Source organism: Danio rerio, chromosome 8, assembly GCF_049306965.1.
Source record: "Danio rerio strain Tuebingen ecotype United States chromosome 8, GRCz12tu, whole genome shotgun sequence".
NCBI classification, from domain to species: Eukaryota; Metazoa; Chordata; class Actinopteri; order Cypriniformes; family Danionidae; genus Danio; species Danio rerio.
In genome coordinates, this window is record NC_133183.1 from 21,605,924 (window position 1) to 21,632,584 (window position 26,661).

General features: G+C 35.8%; 1 long non-coding RNA gene across 9 annotated transcripts in view; it reads left to right on the forward strand.

Annotated features, from left to right (window-relative positions):
• Nucleotides 1-1,974: 1,974 nt before the first annotated feature.
• si:ch211-120j21.2 overlaps nucleotides 1,975-26,661 on the forward strand; it is a 238,318-nt gene continuing 213,631 nt past the window's right edge. For 5 of the 9 annotated variants that reach the window (XR_002459373.3, XR_012384247.1, XR_012384251.1 and 2 more), the window contains exons 1-4: nucleotides 1,975-2,192; nucleotides 2,272-2,470; nucleotides 14,406-14,501; nucleotides 16,266-16,400. This is a non-coding gene — a long non-coding RNA (si:ch211-120j21.2). Of the gene's footprint in view, nucleotides 2,193-2,271; nucleotides 2,471-14,405; nucleotides 14,502-16,265; nucleotides 16,401-19,014; nucleotides 19,103-26,661 lie in introns of all 9 variants that reach the window. The other 4 variants (XR_012384250.1, XR_012384252.1, XR_012384253.1 and 1 more) reach the window with 2 other exon arrangements.

The window sequence follows — 26,661 nt, forward strand, 5'->3', positions numbered from 1 at the left end:
GACTTAAATGAAAAAATGTAAGGAAGCAACCCTTTTTTGACAGTGAAGCATGTTTGAGCTGAGTAATAATATATGTGTGTGTATGAATGAATGTGTATATTTATATATTTATACACACACACACACACACACACACACACAGTTGAAGTCAGAATTATTAGCCCCCCTATTAATTTTTTTTTCCTGTTTTCTGTTAAACAGAGAGCACTTTTTTTTTTTTTTAAACATAATAGTTTTAATAACTTATCTCTAATAACTGATTTATTTTATCTTCATCATGATGACAGTAAATAATATTTTACTTGATATTTTTCAAGACAGTTTAAAGTGACATTTAAAGGCTTAACTATGTTAATTAGGTTACCTGAGCAGGTTAGGGTAATTGGGCGAGTTAATGTATAACAATGTTCTGTACACTATCAAAAAAAGAAAAAAAAAACTTAAATAATTTTGTCCCTAAAATGGTGTTAAAAAATTGAAAACTGCTTTTATCCAAGGTGAAATAAAACAAATAAGACTTTCTCCAGAAGAAAAAAATATTATCAGACATACTGTGAAAATGTCCTTGCTCTGTTAAACATCATTTGGGAAATATTTAAAAAAGAGAAAAAAATGTTTGCTGTTTTTTTCTTAAATCATGTAATATCATTTTCTACATTTCATCTTAATATTTGTTTTCTTGAGATAATTCACAACTAAATATAATAAATGAACTATTTTGTTTTTGTAAACTAAATCTTTACTGATTTGACTGCTAGACTGGTCTAAGTTTGCAGTTGTAATAATTACACTCAAATAAAAACTTTTAGACCCTCACTGTCCAAAATATGCCAGAAAACTATGTTATTTATAATTTATAGTATCATTTATAGGTAATTATTTTGCGGCCCCCAGATTTCCTGGGGCCCTAAGCGGCAGCTTATATAGCTTATTGGTTAAATCGGCCCCTGTATACCAAGTATCCATTGTTACCTGTCTATTTTAGGATGATCATGTTATAAATAAACAAGCTAATAAAAAGAGCATTTCTCTAGGGAAATATTTTGTATAAATACACACTTACATTTATATACATAGAGTACATACTTACAGATATATACATACACAATCATTCTAAGGTGTGCAGTTATTTTCAGATAAACACACAGCTAAAGTAGTTCAGGCAGGTTTTGAACACATTACATCTCCATATCACTACGCTGAATGATTTCAGTTTATCTGTTCATGTAGAATCCATTGGAAATTAATGTGCAGATTAAACAGCAAGGAAGCCCTACACTTTCAAAAAAGGTAGTGGTACAAATAATGTTCCTTAATTAGCTATATTATGACTTTCAGTCGAGGGACAGAAATAAAAAATGTTTTGTGTTATGAGAATCTAAAGTCTTATGGATTTGGAGTGTGAGTAAATTATGAAAAATTTTATTTCAGGATGAATTAAAGCTGGAAAAATGACCTGTCATTGTGTGTAAATTAAAAAAGAAATTGGTAGATGCTTTTATATTACATATTCTTTACATTCACAATGCAGAATTTGTAGAAACTAGCAATCAAGATCATTTATTTGATCAAAAAGACATTATTTTTGTTATTATTGTTAAACTTTATTACATGGCTCTTTTTTAAATGTATTTTTAAAAGCCATTTATTACTGTGATGAAATTCATCTTCAGCAACATTATCAAAAATGATCACAAGATCAGAAATAATTCTATATTCTCATATTTTATCAATGTTGCGCTGCTTTTTTTGTAGTTATGTTGTAGGACATTTTTTTGGCACATATCCAAGCAAATTCATAAATGCAAAAAAATCTGACTCTCCAGACTCCTAAAAATATCAGGATTTAAAGTGTTGGAGAAGTGGGTGAGTGCAGACGCTCTGAGTTTTCTTTGTGGCCTAGGTGTGTTTGAATCGGGCAGTGCTCTGGACAGCTTTGTTCCTCTGCTGTCCCCAGTGGTCCTGGCAGGCGCACAGGAAGACGCGTGTCAAACACTGAGACAAGGGAGCTCTCTCTGCAAAGCCCACACAGAGAGAGAAGAAAGCTAGAATTAATGCTGTAAGAATAAACACCGAAAAGAAACACAGGAGAGGCGGTTAGTTAAATAACAGAGGGGGGAGAAAAGCCGCTCTGGGGGAACATTCAAGACATACCCGAATTTTTTAAAGCAAAGTTGCAGCATTGAAAAAAGGTTACAAACCCCCTGTGCAAAGATTCCTCTGCCATATTGTAGTTGTATAACTCATTATTGACATTTTTACACAAAATAGATGGAGGCCTTTGGAGAGGTGACATTTGGCTGGGCACGACGGCCGAGAATACCAACAAACTAATGGCGCGAGATGACAGAAGCACCTGAATTTGCCCTTTCCTGGATGCTCAGATAGAGGATGAAGCAGGGCCACTGTTGACTAAATGGGTGTCAAGAATTGGACAACAGTGTTCTAGTCTCCTCCAAATTTATTAAAGGTAGGTATTCAGGTTATATTTTATATACAATCATTTAACAAAAATGTCTTAAATATTCATTATATTAACATTTGGCTTCATTCAAAGCAACTTACAACTGGGAAAGATACAAGTAATCAAACCAAAATAAGAAATGCATTTTGATTAAGATACTTGGGAATTTATCTGTAAAAGTGCCTTAACATTCTCATTTAATAGTAGACATGGATTAATACATTTTAATATTTTACATAGGGTATATTATACACCTGAACGATCGCACAAGATAAGTGATTTATATTTAGATTGTTGCCTTAGATGTGAAACCCAAGTTGGTACATTACTTTGAACATGTTCCAAACTGAAAACCTATTAGAGAAATATAATACAAGCTGTTATCAAAATAGCTAATGTTAAGCTTCCATGTAATCCAAGATTTATGTTACAGGGGGATGAATCAGCTCGATCAAAAGAAGATTTTATGTTTAATTAATGAGGCTTTGAAAGCAGCAAAGAAATGTATTGCTAAACAATGAAAATCAGTAGAAAAACAAAGTCATATTGTATGGCTTAGAGAACTTTCATCTTATATTCATGATAAAAAATTATGTATATTTAAAAAAAAAATCACTGTTTGAAAAGATTTGGGGCACATCTAAGAAATATATGATTAATATAGTTGTTACGTTGAGTGAAAATGCTGATGGTATAATGTGACTCTTCTGATGCTGCATAATAAAAATTCTACATCTTGTGTACATCTCATACAGTATATGTACAACCTGATCATGTCTATTTTCAAAATGGTAATTTTTTTTTCAATTCTTTCAATTTATTGTTTCTACAGTTGCATTTGTAGTTTCTCGTTAATATACAGGTTTAAAGCAGGTTTGACATCCGACTCAGGAATTTTACATTCTGTTATCACCAACTGTAGGGCTTCCTTAGCTGTTTAATCTGCACGTTAATTTCCAATGAATCCTGTATGACCAGGTAAATGGAATCATTCCGCATATTGATGTGGAGCTTTAATGCGCCCAAACAAGTAAACGAATAAACAATAATGACAAATAAAAGATAAAAAAAACTTTTATTTGTCATCATTGTTTATTTAATTACTTGTTTATTTTCTTCTATTTTACACATCAGCTCGATATCTTAAAATTATGTTCATTTAAGTGTTTGGTTTTGTGAGGGTTGGAGTGGGGTGGAGGGTATAAGGAAATTATTCTGTAAATTTTTGATCCGAAAATAATAAATATATTGAAACAAAGTAATCAAATCGACAAAAGAACAATATATAATACTGAAAAGAACAATATATAACCTGAAGTATTGGGGAAAACATTGATATATTTTTTCTTAATATATTTAAGGTCCGAAAAGATTGAATATTTGTATTAACCTATTTTCCTTTACTGCAAATAAATGCATTAAATTATAATTAGCTTATTTAAAAAATTAGAAGAGAGATGATCACTAATTTCTAAAATAGATATATAACATTTTTACTAAAAAACTATCAATTAATGGCAAATGTAGAGAACTGATAAAATTCTGAATAGGTTTCTTAATTTCTTTCTTTAGCACTATATTTATGTATATTAAGTATAATATATACTTGCATATTAAAACAATATACAGTTGAAGTCAGAATTATTAGCCCCCTTTTGAATTTTTTTTCTTCTGAAGAAAGTCTTGTTTGTTTTATTTCAGTTAGAAAAAAAGCAGTTTTTATTTTTTTTAAAAACATTTTAAGATCAAAATTATTAGCCCCTTAAGCTAAGTTTTCAGAATAAGATAGTCATCGGAACAAACCATTGTTATAAAATAACTTGCCTTATTACCCTAACTTTTTATGTTATGCATAAATTATAATATAATAAAGTGAATTGAAAATATGTTTTTATTACTAAAAGAAAATATTGGTATTAGTCACCAAGCATTTATTTAAAATTTAATTTATGTTACATTGAAATTCCATTATTTTATTATGGGGTAATTTTAGATTAAAATGTATTATTTTATATGATAATATATATTAAATGAGAAAATAAGTATTGATATATTTATTAAGTTCCTACCTATGGTGCCCCATGCAGAATACATGATTTGTGTCTAGGTAGTGCCCTGAGCTGAAATGTTAGGGTTGATCTCTAAAAAGACTGGGGTGTTTCTCTATCCCATCAAGATCCCCAAAGAAGTTGTAGTTGATCCGGACTAGAGGTTGAGCCGGAGGTTGTTGTTTTCTATCCATGGAATCAATTTTCCTGTCTGTTTCTAATGGAAACAATGCAAACTCTTAAGGACATGTACAGAGCGACACTATAATCCCTGCTTGTTGCTTGTTCCCTCTCAGCCTGACAGACTGTTTTCGTTTTATATATATATATATATATATATATATATATATATATATATATATATATATATATATATATATCAGAAGTCAGAATTAGCCCTCCTGTGATTTTTTTTTTTTTTTTTCCTTTTCTTTTTTCAAATATTTCATAAATGATGTTTAACAGAGCAAGGGGTTTTTCACAGTATTTCACAAACTAATAGTTTTGACTCCAACTGAATATAATGTGTGTGTGTGTGTGTGTAAGAAGGAAAAAAGAGATGAAGTGGATGCTGAGAGTCTGTGTATGTGAGTATGTGTGAATGTGTGAGAGAGTGTCACAGATGCACGGGTAAATAGTTTCTCAGGTACAATAGACATGCTCTTGCTGAAGTGGTCAGCCTTAAGATGGATAAACTCATGTCATTTATCACCGTGGTGCTAAGAGCCCTCCAGCTCAGGACTGGTTCCTCATTCTGTGTTCAGAGCGAGCCAAACATCTTCGCTTCTCCTCCGCACGCCTCCTTTCACTCCACTAGGCCTCATCTGCCCTCAATTTACTCCTAATGCGACCTCTGACCTGTCAGTACAGCATTCCTTTCTTTATTACACAAAACACCATATTGTTTGCCAATGAAAGGGGAATAAATAGTCTGGAATATTTGCCAGCCTACTTGAGTGGAACCAAGCCTTGTTATTGTAAATCAAATGCTGATGGAACACAGTTGCTGGATTGGAAGCGTGCAGGGATTGCAACCCACCTAGCAGAAATCTGCCTCTGTTTACCCTTTACCTTGACTTTAAATGTAATCTACTCACGTGAATACTTAAATTCGCAATTTGTGTGAACCCAGCAAAAGAGTTCCCATAGAGTGCTGAGATCAGAGCCATTGATGGTGTTGTAGCTGAATTGAATTTATGAAGGAAATGTGCTGAAGAATGTCATTGTCTATACAAATGCTTAGTAGCATATCAGTAGCAAGTATGTCACTTCTTATTTTGAGAATATTTCCAAGACTTTGTTTTATTGTTGTTGGATTGCCAGAATAGCATGTAACAGATCCACATTTTCTTTGAAAAGCCTTATTTGCATTTAAAGGGACAATAAATACTAAATTTGAACAGAAACCTGACTTTTTTATATGATGAAAAGAGGCACCATATAAATCCCCTTTAATGAGATCATGATATGTGAAATCAAAGTTGCCATAATATTTTACAAAAATAAGTAGTCTTTGTTCCATTAAAACATCAGACTCACAGGAAATCCGTGCATAAGTTGTAGCACATTTCAGATGACTAAAAATACATATATGGCACTTTTTATTGCAAATCTGAAATATGTAGGGTCACTTTTGTTCTGTTTCATATACATGTACTACTTGTACATGTCCATGAAAAGGGGGAGCTTCTAATACAGTTCATCTACCGAACCACTGACCCTTCCCTAAACCCAAACAATAATGTTTTCAAAAGCAAATGTAAAAGAATAAACACTGCAAACGCATAGTATTACCTTGATTGTATATAGCTTTTCTCTTTTATTAGTAGACTGCCAGCATAAAATCTGTTGATGCTGCTCCTTCAACAGACATTTAACTGACTATAAGAAACTTTGCACGTACATGTCAACTTACACTAACCCCAACCTAACAGTCTACTTTTACTCTAATGAAAATTAGTATGCATGGAGATGCAATGTAACATAAATTCAACAAACGGACAATTAAAATAAAGTGTGACCTAATAAATTCAGTTACAAAAACATAGACACCATTATTTATTTTTGTAGTATTAAATTGGTGTTGTGCAATCCTTTATTTGTCCATAGTATGTACCTGTAAGTATCATTAGTGCGAAAAGGAACACAAATTGTTGCCGTTACACTGCCCCGTAACATTAACTGCAGTCAAACATGTTTACTTGTGTTGTGCAAATCGACACTTTAAATGTCTTCCTTGTTATAAATAGTTTTTATGTAATAAAAAATGAGGTGGATTGTAACATCAGTGGTACATAAACTCCGCCTCTAGAGCAGAGGCTCCACCCACTGGCATTCTGTTGCCCAATAGCAGACTCTTGCCTTCACCAAATGCAAATGTGTTCACATTAGCAAACAGAAGCAATTATGGATGCAGGAGCATTTGACAGTGAGATCGCAATGAGAGTTTTGGTGAAAAACAAAGCAGTCAGTTCTGCTGTATCTGACAGCAGCTGTATTGAATGTGTAATATTTCATAATGCTTTGACTGACAATATTGTGAATAAGTGTGTTCAAAGACATTGTAATAGCGAGGATTTGTTGATGCTCTTCCCTATGCAGTGGCATTAGCCAGTTAAAACACACAGGGTTTTTGAATGTTCTTGTTTACTCTTAGATATTGTTTAAAAAAAGAAAATGTGTAAATTATTGATATTTGTTATTTTTTTTGTAGATTTCACAATATATAAAACTAAATATAACTATATATAAAAATATATTGAACTAAACTAAATGTATCTTTATTCTGAAATCTAGACTTTACCTGAACTATGTTCAGCTGCTTTGACACAATCTACATTGTAAAACGTGCTATATAAATAAACATAAATTGAAAACTTTATTTGAATTAAAAAAACACTGACAATTGACTGACACACTTTAAGACCCGCCTCTTAACATTAGAAAACTTAGCTTGATTTTACATAGCTTTTATCTTTTTTTTACAAGACTCGAACCTTAGTGCTCTGTATCACAAGTACAGCACCGTACAAAAGGAGCTAAAACTGACCGCACTGAAAAAGTTGTCCATATCAATAAGTAAAATATATTCAATAACAAATCATAGACACCATAATGTGATTTTGTGGTATTAAATTGGTGTTGTGCAAAGAACTGTACAAAAACATTCCTTTATTTACCTATAAAGTTTACCTGGAAATATCATTAGTGTGAAACCGAATGAATATGGTTGCTGTTATACTGCCCTCAGCATTAATTTTGAAAGTGAAGCATTTGAAGCCCTCAGAAGCATTTGAAAGTGAGATCGCAATGACAATTTGGACAGACAAAGCAGTCAGCGCTGCTGTATCTGACAGGAGCTGGATTGAATGTCTAAGTTCTTAATTTCATAATGCTTTGACTGAGAATAATAGTTTTTTCATAAATAATTAACAAGACACGTGCAATAGTGATGATTTTTTAATGCTGTTTCCTATGCAGTGCCATTAGCCAGTCAAACTTTAAGACCAACCTCTTAAAATCACACATTTTCACAAAAAGGGTCGGGATGAGGGTTGAAAATGATTGTTTTTCTACATTAATATTGGTTTTTAGCATAAAAAGCAGTATAAGTAAACCTCCAGGAGCAAAATGAAATAATACAAATTCCATAACCACGTTAAAATGGCAGTTCTGCACCTTGCTGTACGTTTGGCTTTATGCAAGTGTATATTAAAAGGCAGGGGGCACTATATACTTCTCCAGCTAATTTAAGACTCCCAGTGCACCTTTCTCTCTCTGCTTCAGCCTCTTCTGTGTTTCTGTCCTCCTCCGGCTGATGGAGGTGAGGAGCGCGCTGGGATAGGGAGCGAGGTGTGTGTGTGTTTGGGGTGTATCGTGTTCTCCCCGCTCTCTCCCACAACAGATTTATGGGGGCTTGGGCGTTCTCTAAATATTTGGCTTTCCCTCTGTACCGGGAGAGATTGATGGCCTTTGATGTGGGGTTAAGGGAAAGCTGGCAGGACTAGTTGAAGAACAGGGCTCATGGTGTTTGCGTGTGTGTGCTTGTGTAGATGTGTGTGTGTTTGTGTTTACATGCTGTACACTCCACATTGCATGTTTTTAGAATTCAGTTACTGGAATGAATATTTAAAATGATGTCTTTTAGTGTAGTTTAGTTTAATTAAAATTGGACAGGACGGGATATTGCAGCACAATTCCCTGAAATGCGTCAAGCACACACTCCAATCAATATTGGCTAATAAAAATACTACTATATAACATGATAAACAAAGTAAAAACAATAATTAAAAAGCATCAAACACTATAAATTAAAGTTATCTATACAACAATTTTAGAGCATGAGGAATATAGGAGAGTTATTACATTGGAGCCTTAGGCAGGAAATTGAGTATCATTGAGGATTTGTTGTATTAGTTGTCATTGAGTATTTTTAGTAAGAGTACATTTGGTGGCTTCCTCATGCATTTCATTCAGTGTTGGAAAAGTGGAAGTCGTAATACCTACTTTAACTTTCAATATTTTCAAGTCTTTCTGTGGTGTTTGAATTGCTATTGTAAAACTTTTGACCCTTTCCGTCCCACATCAGTAGGGTCCAATGTGGTTTAAGTTAGATATATTAAAGTGGTCTAAAGCTGACATAAAAAAAAAGATCAATATTATTATAGGTACAAATATAGAAATATGTTATTTCATGTCGTCAAGTATTTTTTTTTCCTTTTCCGTTCAATAACAATAACAAATGGAAAATAAAACTAAAATATAAAATTGAATCCTAGTTCCATTTTTTTGTAACATTAAGAGCTTAAATGAGCTTTCTAACGCAAAAACAACATTACGCAAGCATAATAATACTACTGTTCTGTTTCAGTTAAATCAGTTGACTGTTGAAATTCATAATTTTAAAATGAATAACCCAATAAAGGTTATAAGTAACCAAATAAAGTAACTATATATCAAATTACAAAGATAAACCTTTAATAAAATAAAATTTGGCTTGAACACCATCTGATCTTAAAAATATATTCTCTGATAAAAATAGTCTAATTTAGAACTGATTAATTGCTTAATTATCAAAACCTAAAACTATTTTTATTACATGTCTAAAAAATAGTTTCTTTTGTGTGAAAAATTTTTAATTCTCAAAATTAAAATGGAAAAAAATACTTCTACTAATAATAAAGTAATGTTTAGCTTGCAATAGAACCATTATTTATTATAGTACATGAGCTTTTAGGTATAGAAGTACTTATGATTCTTTCTTTGATTTATGTTTGCTTGTAATAGGACCATTTATGTATTTATTTATTGCAGTAAATGAGCTTTAACTTGTATAAGTACTGAGGATCCTTTTTTTAAATTTTCTATTTGTTTTAATCTTGCATTTAGTTTAAAGTGTTTTATTAAGCTTTGTTAGTTTCTATGCACACAATCCCTTGTTTTTATTAGAATGGCCATCAGAGAAGTTTTTTTATGCATGTCGACTGCAAAATATTGTAATGAAAGATTGTGTGGATTGTTTGTTTACAGTTGTGGGTCATGTAATGTTGAGTCTGTAGCTCCGGATAAAAGACATGTGAGGAAATGCGCTCTCTGTAGTTTTCAAACGCTGTCTGTGAAAAATCAGCAGCAAATTTCCAAAACTATTTCCAGTGGCAATAAATATTGCGTAATTCAGGGTTTGGATTTGCAGCTTGATTCGTGTTTTCTGTTTTGATCTGTAGCTTCTTGCCGCGCAGATGACAAAGAATGTCATGACACACGCGAAATAAGGCAAAACATCTCATGTTTTCATGTTCAATTTCTCTCCCACACACTCCATTTGTCTCCCTCAAACAAGCTGAAGCAGCGGCCTGTGTAAGTAACTGTATTGTCCAAGCAAATAATTACAGTGGTTATTTAAACATAAACATGAATCCTGCAACTCTGATGATAATGTAAACTCTCTCTCTCTCTCTTTCTCTGTCTGCTGGAAGAGAGTAATTGTGAAGTCTCAGGCCTTTGGCTATTGTAAGTGGAAACACTCTGTCACACAGTATTACTACACTTTTCTCTGCTTTTCTGTTTGTGCTGAAATAATTAAAATCACTAAAAAGGCTGACTAACTTTAATCAAAGTATAAAACAATTTTCGAGTCCAAAGGAAGGAAAAAAACAAAAAGCAAAATCATATTTTTCGGGGCATAATTAGTCATATTTTGTATTTAATCTTTCGTTTAGTAGTTAGTATATAAATTAATAACAATAATTTTAGAATGTCCTGAGGCCTGTTGAGTTCAAAAAAGGTTCAGCAAACTCCGGATTACTAAGTAAATTTCAGGTTGACAAAACCAAACAAATCCAAACTGATTAAGATCAAGTTAAGTGGTTTCAAAACTCTTGTCTTACACTTTCACTGATAACTCTGTTAAGGTTTGTGATAGTGACTGAAAGCTTAACATGTTTAGCAAACCACACACCATGCATAAGAGGGACAGATTAATTAATTTCTTGTGAGAGAGTCAATTCAATTCTTTGTTGAAGATTAGAAGATGTCATTATCAGAAATATAATGTATATAATGCCTTTACGGGCAACACAGTGGCTCACAGTGGTTAGCACCTTCACCTCACTGCAAGAAGGTCACTGGTTTGAGTCCTGGCTGGGTCAGTTGGCATTTCAGTGTGGAGTTTGCATGTTTGCTTGGGTTTCCTACGGGTGCTCTGGTTTCCACAAAAGTAAAGTCCAAAGATATGCGGTACAGGTGAATTGAATCAACTAAATTAGCCCTAGTGTATTTGTGTGAATGAGTGTGTATGGATGTTTTCCATTACTGATTTTAACAATGTATGTTCACAAGCAGCTGCAAAAACACTTTCAAAGCATTATATATTAAGAAAATTAAAATGTAAATATTTTAATGCAAATTTAAAGCCCTAATTAATATTAATTGACAATTAAAACCTTTGTGAATATACGTAATATAAATAAGTAGTTATAATCCATATAATGTAAATAAATGATTTGCAATACACAAATTTGACTCAAATGCAAAAAGGCTGTAATTTGGAGCCAAAAAGATGCGCAGGAACTGGCAGTAACTTGATTGCATCAGATATACTGTATGTGTCAGCTGATTGGCCCAATTTTGTTTTGCAGTCTTTAACTCAAAATAAAACTTGCTCCCAGCAACAATCAGTCAGAAATACCTAAAACACCATTCTGAACCCAAACTACGTGAGCTTATCTGTGAAAAAACCTAAATCTTCTGGTCATTTTCTTCCAGGTCATCATCCATTAATTACTTCATTATTTAGAAATTTCTGTAAACCATTTAACAAAAAGCAATTCACTGCAGAATGCACAATACACATAAAATAAATACAGAATACACATTCATATTAGTAAAATTAATTACATTCTATTTTTACAATATCTTTAGAGAGTATATATGCTGCATAATGAAAAATTTGAATATAAAATGTAATTTAACTTAAATAAAAGACATTTACTGTGTATGTATATAAAATAAAAAAGGGTCTCATTTGAAAATGTTAATAATACCATAACACCTTCAAATTATTATTTTTTTTGCTGCTTGTTTAAATTACTTTAAATTTAGCTGAATCAACACAATACTTGAGGTTTTTTGGGGGGGGGGCAGCTTAATTATTTTGTTTAATCCACTTAAATTTGTAAAAACAATCAAGTTAACTTAAATGATTTGTGTTGGGACAACATGAAAGAATTGTGTAGAACAGCATTTTTTTTACAGTGCTGTATATAATCAAAAGAACTATTACTATTGCTCATCAGTACAGTGTAGACTAAATAACTCCTGGTTTTCCTTTTCTGTCATCCGCCGGCTCCTCGTGCGCCTTAGACAAGCTTACAGTATAAGTCTCTTTGACATCGACATCGCCTCAGACTGGAGACCGATCTGCCAAACCCTGTGAATCCAGCAGACTTTCATTGAGCTGTAGGGAATTCACTGTCACAGCCACACTGACTTATAACACCAATTTGGATGGCTTGATATGGCTTTATGGCTAAATTATTGCATAATAAATTGATTCCATTACTCAGCGAGGCAATAGTGGGGCAGAAGGGAGGCAAGAAGGAGAGGTAAATCTTCACACTCGCTCTGTCTTTCATATTAAATAACTACAGCTGCTTTAATGCGCATTAAGACCCGCATGCATTCACAGATTGTCACTGTCCATGTCATGCATGCATTTGAAATCGACACAACAGGTGTGGATGGACGAGGGGGAAGAGAAAACTGTTGCACTGCCTCGTCTCTTCTGGATTTAGCAGGGGTGGAGGGAGAATGAAGGAGGAAGCCAGTGTCTATAAATCGCCATGAACGTGTAAATGCCACCGCTGTGCATTCCTGTAGGACGACAAACTCTCTTTTTCTCTCTGTGTGTGCATCCGCTCCTGCTCTCTCACACACAACACTTTTTTATATCAGGTCTAGGGTGTTTTATTGGCTTGATTTGAATTGCTAGTGATTTTGAGACAAGGATATATATATCTCAAAAAGAAAAACGAGCTAAGAGTTGGTTTTAAATGGTAAAAACCTAGAGAAAAACTAGGTTGCTGTTGAATGTCGTGTTGAATAGACCAGCAGGGGGCGCTCAACCCACAGTCTGTGTGAGTCCTAATGCCCCAGTAAAGGGAAGGGAACAATATATGGTCAGTGAGTGTCATCTTTAGGATAAGACGTTAAACCAAGGTACTGACTCTCTGTGGTCATAATAAATCCCAAGGCACTTCTTGTAAATAGTAGGGGTGTAACCCTGGTGTCCTTGCCAAACTTCCTCCTTCAGCCCTTACGCATCATGGCCTCCCAATCATCCCCATCTATTGAATTGGCTTTATCTTCGTCTCTCCAATCTCCCTATAACTGGTGTGTGATGAGCGCACTGGCGTAGTTATCCTGTGGCTGCCGTCGCATCATCCGAGTGGATGCTGCACAGTGCACACTGGTGGTGGTGTGAAGCGTTTGGGTGTATGGCCATACATGATAAAATGCGTTATATAAATACACTTTACATTACCCTATTATTACACTTACAGTTTAGGCTATATTACATTTAACACATCAATATGAAATAGTTACTGATGTAATTTTTGTTTAAAATTTTTTTTAATCATTGGACACTCAAAAAATAAATTTTGCTGCTTGTTCAAGATACTTATTCAAAATGAGCTGAAATAACACAATTCTTGAGGTTTTTTTAATCCACTTAAATTTGTTACGCTAACTTAATCGATTTGTGTTGGGACAACGTGAAGGAATTGTGTGGACCCCTGAATTTTTTTTTTTTACAGTGTACTGTATGTAATGTATGTAATTGTTTAAGTTTGTTTTACATTTAATTTAGGGCAGCATGTACTCTGAAAAAATGATTTAAACATGATTCCTTAGATTAAATGTGGTTGCAAGCAATTTATTTGGGCTGAATTTAAACAAACAAATTAAGTTGAACATTACTTTGAACTTTGAATTTTTTTTTTTTTAATTCAACTGGGTTATACTGAATTCCTTCATGTTTTACCAACACAAATCGATTAAGTTAACTTAATTCATACCTGTCAACCCTCCCGTTTTTCCCGGGATTCTCCCGTATTTTACAATTCTGTCCTGCTATCATCCTGTAAATGTGTTTTCCTGTATTTCTCACATTTTTTCAATCTTTCTATGAAAGATGGCAATAAACATCAAAGAGCCAATTGTCTATACGCTTGTATAATTGTCTACACTATACGCAACCCATATTGCCGAACCACCAGGAGACGCCCCCTTGGTCTTCAATGTGAATCTGTTTTGCATTTTCATTTTATTTAGGCATAAAAACACTTTGAAATAAATATAAAACATGACAAGATTCCCTTTCCTTTTCATTACAGGCGCTGTTGCTTCTCCTATGCAATCCTCAAAGCAAGACTGAGACAATAAGACGCTGTTTCCCAAACAGATTCTGTAAACGCAATTTGAATCGGAATGTAAGTGAACACGTTTAGGGTACATGTTGGAACATACATATACACATAATAATAATAATAATAATAATAATAATAATAATAATAATGGGCGAAGCAATGGCGCAGTAGGTAGTGCTGTCGCCTCACAGCAAAAAGGTCGCTGGGTCGCTGGTTCGAGCCTCGGCTCAGTTGGCGTTTTTGTGTGGAGTTTGCATGTTCTCCCTGTGTTCGCGTGGGTTTCCTCAGGGTGCTCCGGTTTCCCCCACAGTCCAAAGACATGCGGTACAAGTGAATTGGGTAGGCTAAATTGTCCGTAGTGTATGAGTGTGTGTGTGTGTGTGAATGTGTGTGTGGATGTTTCCCAGAGATGGGTTGCGGCTGGAAGGCCATCCCCTGCGTAAAAACTTGCTGGATAAGTTGGCGGTTCATTCCGCTGTGGTGACCCCAGAATAATAAAGGGACTTAGCCAACAAGAAAATGAATGAATAATAATAACATCTAAACATGTCGATCTTGCTGATTTTTTAAATTTTATTTTTAACACAACAAATTTTGTCTTAAAAGAGCATAAATAGTTATGAAAGCAATCAACAGCATTCATTATGTGGGCTTTTTTAAAGTGAGACCTCTTATTTAATTGGTATCCCTTTTTTTTTACAACCCAATGTAGACAGGTATGACTTAATTGTTTACCACATTCAAGTGGATTGAACATCAAGTAATTAAGTTGTCAGTTTATTTATTGGGTTTTACTGTGCCCAAATTGCTTTGTTTACTCAAATGCAGTAAGTTTACATTACTCATTAGGATTAGTTTTTGTACTGAAATGGTTTGTTCCAATCGGTTTCCTCAAATGGTTTGAGTTACCTTATTTTTTGGGTTTTACGGTGAAGGAATAATTATTGGTGGGGGTCATTGATTTAATAGAAAATACCAGATGTGGTGAGGCGGCCATGGCATGGAGCACTTACAAATTAGCCTCTGAATCAAATAGGTGCAAATTGCTGTGATGGTTCCCACGCGTATAGACACAGTTTAGGTGTCGTATTTCAAGATATTTGTCAGATTTTTGTTCTCGAATTGCTGCTGTGTATAGGATTAGTTTCTATTATACATCTCACCCAAAGCGTTTTGTTTTCATTTGATTTAGATCGTTTAGCATAATGATATGGAACTGTAGATCTGCCTGGAACTACTTTACCTGTGTGTTTCCTTGAAAACCTGTTCATCTGCCAATTAGAAGAAAGCATTCAACAGCCCTCAGAAAATGTTAGCATTTTTTGTCCTCTCTGTACTTGGTTAAATTAAAAACATCAAGTTGAATCTTATAAAACCATAAAATAAAGTTGAAACATGGTCATAGTAACATGAAAACATGTTGTCATGCCATGATCAAATATTTGTTTACAACTGTGCCTTCCAGACCAGCGGAATCACACAGAATTAGCCCTGTATTTTCCCATGCAGGTACACGTTTACACGTCTAAAATTAAAATGCGCAATTAAACAAAATAACGTGTTGTTTTTGATGTTCTTTTTGCGTTGCGGTTATGTTTGACTGGGGTTAATGAGCAGGAGACGGGGCCCTCATCAGCTGAACCCCCTCCCTGAACCCAGTGTGGTCTCACCCGCCCCGAACACAGATCTAATTGGGGGCAATCACTCAGATAAAGAGGCCCAGACACACACACGCACACGCACACATGCACACGCACGCTCACTCTATCACTCTTGTCTGTTAGCCCTCCCATTAAAATGCCATGTTCTTCTTTCACTTCTGCACAGAGTGATCCAGCCGGCTGGCTTTTGTGTTCGTGAAGGAGAAGAGATCGAGGCACAGAGAGAGCCGACCCGCTGTTGACTGGTGCCATTGTTTCGGAGCCCTATGAATTCCCCTCCTTCAAAGTACAGACCCCACAGGTTTTCAATACATGTCCTCTGTGTGTCTTTCTCTCTCGGTTTCACTTCAGCTCTTATGGTATACAGGTGAAGGGTGTCGTTTTTTTGTGCCTGTGTAATTATACTTTGTTTATTGTGGATCTGTTAGCAAGGTTTAAGTGTAAATGTTATGGTTATTGCAGATAACTAAATATATAAAACTATAGAAACCTTTTGTTTCTAAAATTAATTTTAATTATTTTTTTAAAAATTAGCTTGTTGTCAGGGGAACATTTTGGATTCTCATCAAATGTTAAATAATGGATTGAGGATTTGGTGTGATAACATGTAATTATTTGTTAGGAGCTTACCAAGGTCATCCAATATACAGTAGCAGCAGGGTTGGGCGAAGATACGTAAAAAAAAATATTAAAATTAAATATCAAACACCTTAAGTTTAGGTTTATCAAAATAAACTACAAAATACAGAATTTACAAAATGTAGCAAAAATGTAGGTTTGGCAACGTATTTCCACTGAGCCTGGTCTGAGATTATCACACCTGCTATTTTAGATGTTTACTTGCAGGCACTGAAAATATTTGCCTGAGTATTTGTTGGTTCCTTCCTCTGTGGCAACTCCTTATAAAGCAGGAAATAAGCTAAAGAAGAGTGAGTGTGTGTTCTGAAGGTAAACAAATTTCTTCTAGGTTCAGAATGACATGAGGGTAAATAAATGATGACACAATGTTCGTTTTGGAGTAAACTTTTGAGGAAGAACTCTCTGTTTGTTCTTACAATGGTAGGTTTTCTGTTGCTTATCAGAAATGACACACACACACACACAAATACACACACACACACACTGCACTTTAAAAGTTATATTTAATTTAGGAGCAGTGAAAATAAGAGCATTTGTGTGAGGATTTGGTGCGTGTTGTTCCACTGGATCAGACTGGTGAAGAGGCCTGCTCATGATTGCCACGTGGGCTTCAGAACAGAGAGAGACTGTTGATTTGGAAATGGTACAGAATGAAATATGCAGAATGATTGTGCAGCTATTTAAGTGAAGAGCCAGAGGCACCAGTACTCGGAGGCTCTCGGCTCCTCTGCCTCTCTCAGAGCGGGATGGGCTTTGAGTCAGTGTTGAGTTACACGGATGCTGCTGTTGGATGAAGAGGATGGTTGAAGGCTAATAGGGTGGAGCAGGATGACTATTGAGAGAGCCAACCCCACTTAGCTCCTTTACTCCTCTCTCTCCCTCTCTCTTTCAGTCCTCTTCTTTTCTGTATTTCCATGTACACTCCTGTCTTGTTGCTGTCAGGCCTGAGTAAAAAATACTAATGCTAAAAATTAACTGGGGTGTTTAATTTTGATTTGATAAAAGATTCCATTCTGGAATATCTGGTGATCATTTGTGTTTTTGTTTATAAACAGTATGAATAAATATATGCGCTTACCGGCCACTTTATTTGGTACTCTTGTCCAACTGATCGTTAACAAATTTCTAATCAGCCAATCACATGGCAGCAACTCAATGCATTTAGGCATGTAGACATGATCAAGATGATCTGCTGCAGTTCAAACCAAGCATCAGAATGTGGAGGAAAGGTGATTTAAATGGCTTTGAATGTGGCATGGTTGTTGGTGCCAGACAGGCTGGTCTGAGTATTTCAGAAACTGCTGATCTACTGGGATTTTCATGGACAACCACATTAAAACAAATCTGTTTACATTTTGATTTCTATGTCTTCTTGGTGCACAACTCTTATTGAGAAACCTGTTTGGAAACAGGCAATATTTTCCACATTCCTGCTTGGTCTCATTAGTCACCACTCTTAAAACTCGCCACAAACATAAATGTTCCAATTACTATCAAGAAAATGTGCAAGACCACAAAATATTGCAGACTGTAGAGCATTTTTCATCCCTTAGTCACCACCTTTCAACAAAACCAGCTGACCAAATAATACAGAGAGCTTACGAACTCGACTCAAAGCGTTCAATATCATCACGTTACATTAAAAAACATGAGAGTCGTCGCCGTACCACTCGGTTCAAGTGTATGCATGTGTCGTGTCTGTGTGTGTGTACGTACTCCACTGTCCTCCACACAACAATCTCGTCACACCTCTCCAGTATCAATTAAAAGCAACAGTCGCCTCGTCCGCTTCTGTTTATCCATATCTCTGGCTCTCCCCCTGCCAGTGAAAACATTAACATAAGTAAGCTCTCTCCACGACAGGCCGAACGAAACATCGACACGGACTGAAAAAAACACCCAGGTCCAGGAGAGCGGCTAATGAGGGAGCGTCGGCGAGCCAGGGGCTGATGGGTAAAGCCACGCATGGGGAGAGAGGACTAGTGTAATTGTTCAAGCCCTTGTCTCTGTTGATACAGGCTCTTCAGAAAGCATGTGATTTAGCTAAAAGCCATCTCCAGGCCAAGTAATTAGAGACACCATTTAGGACCGGCATTAGCCAGATCCACTGTTATTGACTCGCACAATGCGCACACACCAATTTAGCAGCGCGCGCTGGGTGTTATTCAAGCTATTTGGGGTGAGATTAGTCGCCCGGTGTGACAGAGAGAGTAAGTGAGTGGACAAGTGTGTGTGATGATGGGATGTGTCTTAATATGTTTTCTCTGTCTGAGCAGGGTGTGCATTGATGTGTTTAAACACCGGGATCACTGTATGTCCTCAGACAGAAGCACGAACACTTGAAGAGGATGAAGGATTTGCTGTGTGAGTAAGAGAGCTGTTTGTCTGTGTGTTTTAGTGCAGTTCGGTGTTTAACAACGCTGGGTCAGGGGGACAATTAAAGCCATCCAAAGTGTGACTCGACTGACGACAGGACACACACATACACATTTACACAAAGACATGCCAGGCCTGCATTTTTAGTCGCTCTGAATTTCTTCTGTGTTAATAAAGCATAATGCACTGTAAATGAGAGGTATTATGCTATTTTAAAATTTAAACTAGGGAGTTGTAAGGTGCACTTTTGTATTTAACAGATCCTCATTAGTTTCTTAAGGATATATGGTAACAATTTACATTAACAGTACATGAATAATGTGTTAATATGTAAACTAAACATTACTTTATTATGAACTAATTATGAGTTAAGGCATGCACTAGTCATTAACTTTAACTACAACATGAGTTCATGTGTGAATAACGGCTACCTTAATTATTTAGTTGTTAGTACATGATTGTTTGGTAATTAATGTATTAATTACCACATTAGTTTATGGTTAATGTAACATCATGAACTCAAAATATGTCAATGTAGAATTATACCATGACTAGGCATGGGCTGGTATAAGATTCTGGCGGTATGATATTCCAGTTTCACAGTATCACGGTATTGTGATTACTGCTCTAAAATATATTCTTTTTAAATGTCTTGGTAAAAACAAAAAAATTTTTTCCCTTTGAAAACAATATGTTTTATTTTTTGAAATATTTATAATATTTTGTAGCAGTAAACATGTCAGGCTGAATAATTCAAATGAATCACTGACTTCTGCTGTCTTCATTTTTTTCATAAACAGATTTCTTTACAATTTAAAATGGCATTGTTTGGATTTTTTTCTGCTGGTTTTCCTTAAAAAAATAAATAAAAAAATAAAAGTAATTTAAAAAAAAACATACTCTTACCTTAGGAACGGAATTGCAGAAAATTTTGGTGGTTTTAAAACCTTGACTTTTCCAAACCGCGGTATACCTTGAAAACGGTTATCATCCCATGTCTAATCATGACTATACTTGGAGGGGCACATCACCATTAACCCACTCTTAACTACTCATGAACTCTTTATGCACATCTGTCTAGTGCGTTTCCACTAAATAACATTAGAAACATGTTCGATCATCAAAATGAACAGTTTAAACACAGGAGTTGATTAGTAGTTAAGGATGAGTTAATGGTGATGTGCCCCTTCAAGTACAGTCATGCCAAAATTATACATTAACAGCTCATGACTTCATGTTGGTTACATTTAGCTTTAACTTAAATCCTAATAAATACATTTATTAACAACATGTACTCACAAGTAATTAAGGTAGTCGTTATTTACATGTCAACTCATGTGAATCATTTTATAGTTCAAGTTAGTTCATGATTAACGCGTGCCTTAACTCATGATTAATTAATAACGATGTTTAGTTTACATATTAATACTTAATCATTATTCATGTATTGTTATTGTAAAGTGTTACAGGATACACTTTTTTATCTTTAAAATGCCATCAAGCACACATTTGCACTTATGTACTAATTTGTACCTTTAAGGTCCAAAAGTGTACCTTTTGAAAAGGTGCTGCCCCAGTGGCAAGTTTTGTACCTTTTGAGGACATAAAAAAAAATTGAGTAAAATTTGTTTTTATGACTGTAACTTTTATGACTTCAACTGTAATATGTCCACTAATTTGAAATATAAGGTTGGCGTGGTGGCTCAGTAGTTAGGCAAGAAGGATGCTGTTTCGAGTCCCGGCTGGACCAGATTTCTGTGTGGAGTTTGCATGTTCTCCCATGATGGCATGAGTTTCCTCCAGGTGCTTCAGTTTCCCCCACAGTCCAAAGACATGCGCTATAGGTGAATTGGATTAACTAAATTTGCCATAGTGTATTCTTCATATAGTTAATGCATAAAAAATGCAATTCTTTATTTGATAAACAAACTTTAATAACATTTATTTAAATATGCAGTGGCCGACAGTGAATTATGTTAAATAATGTGTACAGTTCATAATATTCATATAATTTTATAGTTAATTAGAGGTACATTTATAATGTTACACATTCTATATATTTCAAATAAATCATCAATAAGGTTATTTTGAACTTGTATCAAAGAATAATATTTAAAAAATTAAAAACAAGAATAATTTTGAGCATCGAATCAGAATAATACAATGTATGTAATGATTTCTGAAGGATTGTGTGACTGATGACTGAATGAAAATTCAGGTTGGCCACCACATTAATATATTTCTTAATATATATGTTCAAATACTGTCATTTTTAAAGAAATATTTTACAAATGTATTGTTTTTACTGTTTAAGAGTACGATTCTTTTTCTCTTCTCTTTGTCTCTTTCTCACAAACACATTATTTAACACAATTCACTGACCGGATGGCAGACAACTAGGGAAAACTAGGTTGCTGCTGTAAGTGGTTTTAGTAAAACCAGCAGGGGTTGCTCGACATGTGTCTGTGTGGGTCCTAATGCCCCAGTATAGTGAAGGGGAATCTATACTGCTTAGTGAAAGCCATCTTTTTGATGAGACGTTAAACTGAGGTTCCGACTCTCTGTGGCTGTCCTTCGAAAAAGAGTAGGGGTTTAACCCCGGCACCCTGGCCAAATTTGCCCACTGGCCTGTGTCCATCAGGGCCTCATAACCATCCCCATATCTTAATTGGCTTTATCACTCCGTCTCCTTTTGACCAATCAGCTGGTGTGTGGTGTGTGGTCTGATACAATATGGTTGCCATTGCATCATCCAGGTGGATGCTGCACACTGGTGGTGGATGAGGAGATCCCTCCTAAAAATGTGTAAAGCGCTCTGAAAAAGCACTAAATTAATTTGAGGAATTATTTTATTTTTTATTATAATTCCTATCACCCCTAAGGTTTGAACACTTTTAGAACAGTAGTGTATCTATGTCTATTGATATATTTATATGTGGTGGGTTATTGAGCCTTTCACAGCCATATAACCCTGCAGCGCAAGACCGGTTACTCACTAAAGCTAAGCAGGGCTGAGCCTGGTTAGTACCTGGATGGGAGACCACTAGGAAACACTAGGTTGCTGTTGGAAGTGGTGTTAGTGAGGCCAGCAGGGGGCACTCAACCTGTGGTCTATGTGAGTCCTAATGCCCCAGTAAAAGTGAAGGGGACACTACACTGTCAGTGGGCGCCGTCTTTCGGATGAGACGTTAAACCGAGGTCCTGACTGTCTGTGGTCATTAAAAATCCCATGGCACTTTTCGTGAAAGAGCAGGGGTGTAACGCCGGTCTTCTGGCCAAAGTCCCTCTATCGGCCCGATCATGGCCTCCCAATCATCCCCTTTCACCGAATTGGCTCTATCACTGTCTCTCCACTCCACCAATAGCTGGTGTGTGGTGAGTGCACTGGCGCCGTTGTCCTGTGGCTGCCGTCGCATCATCCAAGTGGATGCTGCACACTGGTGGTGGTGTGGAGAGACCCCCCTCATGATTGTGAAGCGCTTTGGGTGTATGGCCATACATAATAAATGCGGTATATAAATACACATTACATTACATTACATTACATTACATTTCATACCATTAATGATAATGATAGGTATATATATGAAGGTATATAAAAAACCTAAATTTTGCAAACCAGATTTAAAGTCTTACATTCGCACCCCCACTCATTGTGTCAGACAGGAACGCTCACCTCCAGGCCACGTTTCCAACAGAGCAAGCTAGTCTTAATGCATTAGCCATTCCCAGACGTCCATCAGAACGTGTCCATGTGACACAAAACAGGGACACCATGAGGGAAAAGTCAAAACCTAACGCTTAGCGGGTCTTTAACGGTTAATAAAATCAACCTCCAAGAATAGCGTTCCCTGGGTGGGCTCTGCTAAGATGAAAAAGCGAAATGCGATAGAATTTACTGGAATGGAGTGATAGGCTGAAGGAGGAACAAACAGAAAGGAGTGTCTGCGGAGAGGTGAAGTTAAAAAGATCAGGGAGCCCCTCGTGGCACCTCCGCCGTCCTCTTTATGGGTTACCCGATTCCCTGACAGTTTGTTTTAAATTTGACCATGCAGATGTTTCTCTGGGTGACTGACTTTTATAGTTTAGAAAAGATTATATCAGTTTCGCGCAGATTGTGTTACTGTATTTAAAAAAGGAGGAAGGAGAGAGAGAGAGGCCAAGGGGCCTTCGGGAAACTGGAAGGAGAAAATGCTGTAGGTCTTTAAATCCTGGGGTCTCAGTGGCACAAAGAGAGAGAGAGAGAGCGAGAAAGAGAGAGAAGTGGAGTGAAGTTCAGGGGAGCCAGGTTTGGCTTATAGCATTAGACACAGATTCTTTCTAATTTCAAAGGACAACATAAGCGTCAAATTTGAGGATATTAGTTTTTGATAGGCAGCTGGGGCAAAGAACTTAGAGGGGGAAAACACACTGTTCCCATTACTGACTCCAGCTTCCACTTCAGCCTGCCAGAGAACAACACACACAGAGCGAGAGAGAAAGAGAGAGAGAAATCTGTTTCATTAGTTGTTGTTTTTTTTACATTTAATCTCTTGCAAATTAATTATCTCTCTCCATGTCTGTCTTTAATTCAAGATTGCTTTTGCATATGTAATCTTTTCATTGTTTGCATGCTCTTGCACTGACTATAGTCTGATAGATGAGTGATTTCACAGCCCATAGGAACGGGCCTCTAAAATTTCATAAACATCTCTAGCATTCACGTTCTATTTCCTAAATAACGTGTGATGCCACTTGGCAGGGGCATTAAGAGCAGCTCTAAAGGACACAGGATTAAGGAAGTGGGTTGAGTGGGCTAAACAACGTATGATAGGTGGATGGTAATGGAGAGTTGAAAGGGGTTGTTAGGGAAAATGAAGAAAAACTTCAGTGCTGCCCGTGTCGGAAAGCATTTACTGCTGCTCTTCTGTCAGGACGAATTTAAAAGGTCATCCGTCCTCGGGCTGGAACTTAATCAAAGCCCATCAGCACCAAATCTTACTTTTCCTTATGAAAACATGTTGGAAAACCGATGGAACAACAACTGACAGATTAAAGAAATGGATAGCAGTAAGGGAAGGGATGAACCGACATTTGCATTTGTGTTTGTATCGGTTAATTAAGATGTGTAAAAATATAAGAGCTTTTTGAGTTCTGGGACTGATTTTGAACTTTTCACTCTGGTTTGTAAAATTGAGAATTTATCAGAGATCAGTGTTCTGCCATGCTCTGTACAGTCAGACTAAACCGTCTGGAAATGATTCAGGAGTTTTCACAGACTGTTGATGGTGACTAACCCATCCCGCATTACAGCTGAACTGTACGTCTCAGCCTACTATGCACTAATTTGCATGCATAGGTTTTTTCATACCTTTTGGCCTTCTGTCATCAAGGGGAAAGCCTTTAGCTTTTGAAGTGGATCCATTTAAAGAGACTATTTTAAGTTAGAATAAATGCTGGGATCAAATATGAACAAACCAAGAAAAAAATAAATGATAAAAAAAAAAAATGAAAATGTGTAAAAAATGTGATTGGTCGCTTTTGGCAAAAAAAAAATGCCTGTTGAATCTAAAATAAAATGTTGGGTTATTTTAACAGAAATTTGAGTCAACTAGGATAAGCCAAATCCTTTTAACAAATTGCATGCCTTAGTTGTGAATACTAAAAATAATTAGGTTTGCTGTTTGTTCAAACTACATAATTAAATGAGCTCAAACAATACAATTTTGGATTTTTTGTGACAACTTATTTGTTTTAAACTCACTGGTCACTTTATTAGCTACACCTATTCAGCTGCTCATTAATGCAAATTTCTAATCAGCCAATCTCATGACAGCAACTCAATGCCTTTAGATACAGTATGTAGACATGGTCAAGACGATCTGCTGCAGTTCAAACAGAGCATCAGAATGGGGAAGAAAGGTGATTTAAATTACTTTGATCATGACATGGTTGACGGGCTGGTCTGAGTATTTCAGAAACTGCTGATCTACTGGGATTTTAATGCATAATCATCTCTAGGGTTTACAGAGAATGCTCCGAAAATACCCAGTGAGTGGCAGTTCTGTGGACACAAATGCCTCGTTGATGCCAGAGGTCAGAGGAGAATGACCAGACTAGTTCGAGCTGATAGAAAGGGACCAGTAACTCAAATAACCACTCATTACAACCAAGGTATGCAGAAGAGCATCTCTGAAGGCACAACAAGTCGAACCTTGAGGCGGCAGAAGACCACACTGGGTGCCACTCCTGTCAGCTAAGAACAGGAAACTGAGGCTACAATTCACACTGACTCACCAAAATTGGACAATAGAAGATTGGACAAATGTTGCCTGGTCTGATAAGTCTTGATTTCTGCTGCGAGATTTGAATGGTAGAGTCAGAATTTGGCGTCAACAACATAAAAGCAAGGATCCATCCTACCTTGTTTTAACGGTTCAGGCTGGTAGTGTAATGGTGTGGGGGAAATTCACTTGGCGCGCTTTGGGCCCAGTAGTACCAATTGAGCATTGATTAAGGCAGTTCTTAAGGCATAAGAGGGTCCAACCCAGTACTAGAAGAGTGTACCTAATAATGTGGCCACTAAGTGTATGTTTAATCCACTAAAATGTAAAAAAAAATGAATTAGGTTCACTTAATTCATATTGTCTTAACAAAAATCTATTGTGTGGAAGCCAGCATTATTTACAGTGTATGTTTATCAACCAATTAAAAAGCATTCAACAGCCATGTTGCATAAATAATTTTTTATCCAATTTTTATTTATATGATTGTTTATTTTATCCTAATGAAAACACTGTATTAAGCTTAGTTAAATATTATTTTTTTTATTAATTTTTGTATAAATTTAGTTATTCTTAAATTCTTTTTATTTATAGAATTTTTATTCTTCAAATATTTCCACAGACAGCTAGCACTTTGTGACACATGAAACACATGAAACAGTGAAACACATGAAACAGTGATTAAATGTGACCTAGACACACATGTAAATTGTGTAGCATTTAGATGATAAACTAGATGTCCCATTTTAATGTGGGCAAAAAACTTTAGGAAAGCTCCATTTCAGATTTCTGTATAAGTACTGCAGATAGAGCTTTAATGTTTTATGTAGCTAACACTCATAATGTTTAATGTAATTTTTAATACTCATAACTGATGGTGATGCTTGAGCCAAAATGGCAGCTGTGTAATCCGGCCTCACGTCTTTCTGTCGGTCTTTCAAATAAACTTTCCTGAAACTGAACCACACCCTCCTGCTGTAACGGTCAAGGACAACACTCACTGCCTTTGTCAGGCTTTTAACCTTGCCGTTTGGGGTGACTTTGTAAACATTATTCCAAGATATCTCACCCTCCGAATTTTCTGAACAAATTGAGTTTCACTCTGCTGCAGATTTGGTGCAGATACATGAAAATTGAGTTATAGCAAATTAGATTATGTTCAGTTACATCATACGTTAAGTTAATGTTTTAAAGAGCTTAGTTACAGACAGTTTCTTTTCTCTGTCTTGCCCTCGCCTTGCAGTAAAATATAACATTTAGAGTCTTACTTAACCAAAGAGGCTG